Source organism: Triticum aestivum, chromosome 2D (assembly GCF_018294505.1).
Source record: "Triticum aestivum cultivar Chinese Spring chromosome 2D, IWGSC CS RefSeq v2.1, whole genome shotgun sequence".
Lineage (NCBI taxonomy): Eukaryota > Viridiplantae > Streptophyta > Magnoliopsida > Poales > Poaceae > Triticum > Triticum aestivum.
In genome coordinates, this window is record NC_057799.1 from 94,342,531 (window position 1) to 94,348,811 (window position 6,281).

The following is a 6,281-nucleotide window of genomic DNA, read 5'->3' on the forward strand; positions in this document are numbered from 1 at the left end:
CGCTCGCGCCGCCGCCTTCTTCCCCCGGCCCCCGCTCGCGCCGCCGCTTTCCTCCTCTGTCCCCCATCGCGCCGCCGTCTTCCCGCACTTGCCACCTATCGCGCCGCCGCCCTCCCCTGCCCCCCAGCTCGCGCCACGGCCCGCCCTCTCCTGCAGTCCGGTGACCAAGATGCTTCAGTCCAAATCCATGTGCGGGGAGCTACGAGGATGAATTGCTTTTTGGTAAGCACCTATCTCAGACATTCATGCGTTTGTTTCGTCCAAGCTCATGTATAGAATGTGTGCCTACAGGTTCAACTCTGATGCATTGTCGATGGGATTACGCACAAGCCATTTTTCAATGCAACAAGAAGATGTACGAAAACTTGTGCCGATGTACCTTGTCCTGAAGCTCCTATACGCACTTATTTGCCCAGATGTATGAATCTGACCGTAAGAACAAGGTGTGTCCCTCTACATATTCAAGAGAAAAAATTGATTGCCGAACATGCTTGTGTTTATGAATTTAGTTTCGCTATATGTTTACAAAACAGTTGAGTATCTATCAGAAACTCAATTAGGTTTATATATTAAAATGGTAGTTCAGCACACGTAATTTTGGTTGTAGTTTTGGCAAAAAAATCACATCAGTTCAAAAATGAGAGACAGTAAAGTTCGGATAAAATTAATTGAACAGGAAAAGAACTAGTGCGATTCAAATTCGGGTGACCCAAAAATTTGGACAGTTAAATAAAATAGTTCAGCCTATATGTGTGCTACCCCGCTTCGTCTATGTAAAAATGCTACTAAATCAGTGATTTGATTCAGCAGCCTGCTTCGTCTATGTAAATGCCATCTCATTTTGCTTCGAACATTTGCTTTGTGATGCATGCTCGCTGATCGATTATCAATATTTATTTAGTTTGTACTCTCTGAATTGTTGAAAAGATATTGAACACTTACATGTGGTAAACACCTTTACCTTAATAATTGCCCCCAAATTAAGTTGCCAGAAAAATTCATCACCAAATTGAGCATATATAGAAGAAAATAATTGAACTTACTGCTGTGCAAGCAAAAGGCATGGCCTCAAAATGTCAAAATCTTCTGATAAATTACTTCCGTCGTCGTGTTGCAAATGGAGCCAACGTAGGCCTTTTACCTTTCTTAAGAATACGAAAATTTTATATCAGAACAATTCACACACTAACTTCTTTGACATTCAAATTTCTTTTTCATGAAGTTCATAGTTTTGTGTCCTTGGTGTAGATTCGTCGATGCTCCTCTTTCTCGGCTAGTGGGCCAACACGGGTGTCCTCATGGTGGCCTCCCTCCGACGATCTGAGGTGCCCTCATGGCCTCCTCTGCTTCCTACCTAGCAGATCACGGCGGCCCTCCCCCACTTGCTGCTCATCATCATCGATCTCAACAACGATGAGGGGCCAAAATAAACGTGAACCTCGTCGCCCTCTTCATGGTAATGATTCCTTACCGCTGCTACAAATCTATACTTATTGTTCAGTACTACTAGTACTGATCAAATACGAGTTGATTGAAAAATGGAGTTGATTCCTGGACCCTGACTATCCTTCTACAAATAGTACTCAATAGACTGCCACTGGTTGTTGTGTTCTTCCATAGCCATACACAAGTGTTCTCTCTGTTGCATGCTAGTTGTTTCTGCAAATTCCTAAGTGGGGACTGCTATGACATTAGGTGATCCAATTTTGAAAAGTTCACTCCATCTGCATGTGCAAGTTCACTGCCTCGCCGGCCTGCGGCTCCTCCATGGACGCCTAGCTCCTCTACTAGAGCCACCGCGGCCCACGACAGCCCAAGGTGGCGGAGTTCGTTGCGTCCATCAGTCCAACCCCATGGCTTCAGGGTGGCCGAGTTTTGTCGCGGCCGTCAGTTCGGACACCTGCGTCACTGCGTGCGTTGCTACCACTGCCATTTGCGTCACTGCATGCTCTGTCACCGGCCTCATGCGCACCGTGACCCCTGGCGCACTCCTTCCTCTCCGTGACGCTGCTCGTGCCCTCCCAGGCTTGATCTCCTGCTGCAGCGATGAGCTCCTGTACATTGCTGAAGTTTCGTACCTGACGGCACCAGAACGAGGATGCAGCAGCCAGGCTGGACCCCAGTTCGTGCCTCCCTCTCTCTCCCTTAGCTACATCATCACTGTTGCAGTGCTGCTGATTGATTTCTTGTAGTGAACTGTGATGCTCTACTGACGGAGAGAAGTTTGGAAACTGCACAAATATTGGTATTTTGGAGTTATGAATTTGGTGCTCCGTAGGTGCCTGCTGGTATATGCAAGTGAGGGCCAGCATTTTTTTCTTCAGATTCTTGTGTTTGTACAAGGGCTAAAAGTATTTAGTTGTACAAATTGAAATTCCACATAATCCTCTGACTGCAAGTTTTACTTGTGACTTTGATGCTTCGTAGGTGCTTAAAAGTATTTAGGTGGGTGGTTCGACACCGCTGCGTCCAGCAGTCCAACACCGCCGCCTGAGGCCGTTCACTGTCGCAATGCCTACTTTCGCCCGCGCCTCCTTCCCGGTCATCGTGAGGTAAACCTTGCTCGAAATCTCTCTTCTCCATCTCCCGACGGCGAAGATCTCCGTGCCTCCTGTTTGAACCGACATTTTATTTTGAATTGAACTAGTGCCGCTTTGATTCAGACCTGATGGAAGAAGGCAGAACCTCTGTCTCATACGCAGTAATATTGCTCTCTCATCTCTCATCTCGTAGGCAGTAATATTGCTCTCTCATCTCTCATCTCGTAGGCAGTAATATTTTGATGAATGTGTTACAACACAAATGTCGTATTGACATTCAGTAGCTTAGAGAGAGTAGCACAGAGAAACATTGTTGTGTTGTGGATGACAAAGAACACATGTGACAGCAAGTCTAGGTATTACTACATGGGGAGTACAAAATTATTTTTGCTGAGAGATCACTTGAATCCTTGATAGCTACTAGCCATAGGAACTTAACCCAGAAAAAATGTGCGAAAAAGAAACATTTTGTACTACCATTAGTCATTGATGGCGTGTAATGTTATATTTTCTTACTTCCCTAGCGTTGAATTAGAACAGCATTTTCAAGAGCTGCATTAGCTCATTACTTATCTCTTGTACTGTTAATTTTATTTTCAAAACCGAACTTGTACTGGGTACATGAGTTCCGATAGTAGCTTCTCTTTCACAAATTTTACATAATCAAACATTCTTGATGTGCTGCCTTTCTTCCAGATATATAGATTCACTTTTGAATTCGATTCTCAAATCAGACATTCATAATTCTATTGCCAGTTCTGAAACAAAGAAATGTTTGCGTAACAGACCCATAAAAAACACCAAAACGAATCCCCATCCTTGGTAACTTGCTGGCTTTGATCTTCCAGGGCAGCATGAATGATCAGTACTCCCTTTAATCAATGTGCGCTGATCGAGCCATAGTAGCATCTCATTTGTCCTAAATTCTTCCACTCTCTGGAAAGAAAGTCCCGGAATGGATGTGAACAGAGTATACTCCCATGGTTTTGCGAGAAATCGTACAATCAGAGTACCGTAGTACATGTGTGTATTGTGATTTTAATTGTGAGTTGGAGTTCAGAAATAAGATAACAAAAAGGTACATAAAAGAACCCAAAAGCATTCGGTACTTCTTGAAACCTAAAGTTCAGTTCAACATGTTTTTTATCATCAGCTCGTTAAGAACCCCACAAATGGTTCAATGTGTGTGTTCAAAAAGATAGCTGGCTATATATAAAAAAATCAGTAGCTTGGCAAAAAGGAGTTCATATCAGTTCAGACTTGAGAGGCCTTGTAAAATCACCAGTCTTTGAACCTTTAACCTGTCATTATATTGCTGACTCCCCTATATGTAGGTGCTTGTCCAGCAGGCTATAGAAGGCTATATCTAAATGCTGTTTTTGATGTCTTGTAGTGCATAGAAGGCTTAAAAAATCATGTTTCTCTAGTTGAAAATTTTGATGTTATGTAGGTGCTTGTTAGGACTTGGGCACGAGCTCGTCCAGCAGGGGTGCTGGCAGCCGTCCAAGTGGAGCGTTGAAAACAGTACGAGTAGAATCACGGGTCGCGGCCACCAACTTCACCAAGTGCTGCACATCCGTCCAAGTCGAGCACACACACAGGGAGAACACCAGCGCCTTTGCTTTGCACATTGCTTGGTCATGCATAATTGCTGATGGATGCAGCAAGTGTTTTATTACTTTGATCTTCTACAAGACTCAATTTTGTCTCAGTTTTCATGGATGCTAGCCGGCAAGTGACATAATTTTGGTTGCCATTTCTCTATGTAGCAGATTCCATCCGCACAAAAAATGCTACTGCAAATTCTTCTATGTAAAATATGAATAAGGTTCAATTCACAAAAACATGTGGAAGTTCGCTTGGGAAATTCTGCAGTCTATTTGATTATGTCAGGATGTACAGAATGACGACTCTTTATTGTGTGCCTTCAGCACAATTTAAAATTACTCATTGACCGTATGTCTAATCGGTTTTTCTTTGTTTACAGAAAAACTAATATGTGAGGATTATCTCAGGTTTCTTTTTGAACTTGTAGCGTTACTGTACATGAACTTGTACATTACCTTGTTATCAATTTATGTGTATGTGTGTTGGTAACCACTGCTACTAGCTACTAGTTACCGATCTGACCGTTGTATTAGTGCAGCTGCTCTATGTAATTAGCCCCTTGTTGGGTGAATCTTGTACTATTTGCTAGCTTTGGCATTGTAAAAATACAACAAGTTCACAGCTAAAAAAGTTATAAGTTCAACACAGCGTAATAGATTAGTTTTTTGTTGTGGATAGTACAGATGCACATTGTTGTGTAGTACATGTGTCCATTGACCAAGTGTGCTGCAGTACTCACGCGAGTGAACTTCTCGTCGGAAAAAACTGCACACGTTGTTTTTTGGTACTGTTTTCGCTCTAGTTTTTTAACCGTTTATCGGAATGAGGCATGTAATATACCGTTGAAAAGCTATGGATTAGGCGCAACTTCGACATGTTGAACACTTTTCGAGATTTGTGACAGCCTGATTTTTTGCCCTTTCTTTTTCTTTTCTTTTTTCGAGGTTTTTGCGTGAGTTTTTCCTTTTTTGTGGCTTTGTGGTCTAGAAACTGAAGAAGATGCTCTCTTCTTGGCTTCCAGAGTGGCTTGTCATTCCCAAATCTTTCCCTAAACCCTGTCATTTTCATCCTAGCCCAAATCCCAATATTCTTTTTATTGGGAATATTTCCTTTTCTATTAAAGGAATAACTCAAATTGCCCTAGGTTGTGACTGCTCTTAAACCATAATGATTTTGCAAAAACGTTCAATATACTTGAAATATGTTGTCAAGAGCTTTCCAACGATATATTACACGCCCCGTTCCGACAAAAAAATTACAAAAAGTTTTTGAACTAAAGAAGACGATCTGTTAAACACAACTGAAAGCATCAGTTCAACCGCTTCGAAAATATCAGTACAACCGCCTGAAACCGTCAGTTCAAAAAGGTTAATATATATATATATATATATATATATATATATATATATATATATATATATATATATATATATATACAGCCGGTTTATTCTGCTAATATTAGCAGAATAACTTTTCTGATAACACTTCCGCACTGCACGCTCAACGCAAGTGCACGTCATTCTTTGAACCAAGTGCGCTGCAGTACTCACGCGAGTGAACTTCTCGTCGGAAAAAACTGCACACGTTGTTTTTTCGGTACTGTTTTCGCTCTAGTTTTTTAACCGTTTATCGGAATGAGGCATGTAATATACCGTTGAAAAGCTATGGATTAGGCGCAACTTCGACATGTTGAACACTTTTCGAGATTTGTGACAGCCTGATTTTTTGCCCTTTCTTTTTCTTTTATTTTTCCGAGGTTTTTGCGTGAGTTTTTCCTTTTTTTTTGGCTTTGTGGTCTAGAAACTGAAGAAGATGCTCTCTTCTTGGCTTCCAGAGTGGCTTGTCATTCCTAAATCTTTCCCTAAACCCTGTCATTTTCATCCTAGCCCAAATCCCAATATTCTTTTTATTGGGAATATTTCCTTTTCTATTAAAGGAATAACTCAAATTGCCCTAGGTTGTGACTGCTCTTAAACCATAATGATTTTGCAAAAACGTTCAATATACTTGAAATATGTTGTCAAGAGCTTTCCAATGATATATTACACGCCCCGTTCCGACAAAAAAATTACAAAAAGTTTTTGAACTAAAGAAGACGATCTGTTAAACACAACTGAAAGCATCAGTTCAACC

The 6,281-nt window shown here is 41.5% G+C and overlaps 1 long non-coding RNA gene across 6 annotated transcripts; it reads left to right on the plus strand.

The window, feature by feature from the left end:
* Positions 1-16: 16 nt before the first annotated feature.
* LOC123051892 (uncharacterized) lies at positions 17-4,998 on the plus strand. 6 transcript variants are annotated; one of them, XR_006424340.1, is made up of 7 exons: positions 17-222; positions 292-443; positions 1,249-1,456; positions 1,696-2,122; positions 2,193-2,298; positions 2,428-2,552; positions 3,991-4,499. It is a non-coding gene; the product is annotated as an uncharacterized lncRNA (long non-coding RNA). The 6 variants fall into 6 exon arrangements; XR_006424342.1 differs by lacking the exon at positions 3,991-4,499 and adding an exon at positions 4,528-4,998 and having other exon boundaries at positions 1,696-2,298; XR_006424339.1 differs by having other exon boundaries at positions 1,696-2,298.
* Positions 4,999-6,281: the final 1,283 nt, after the last annotated feature.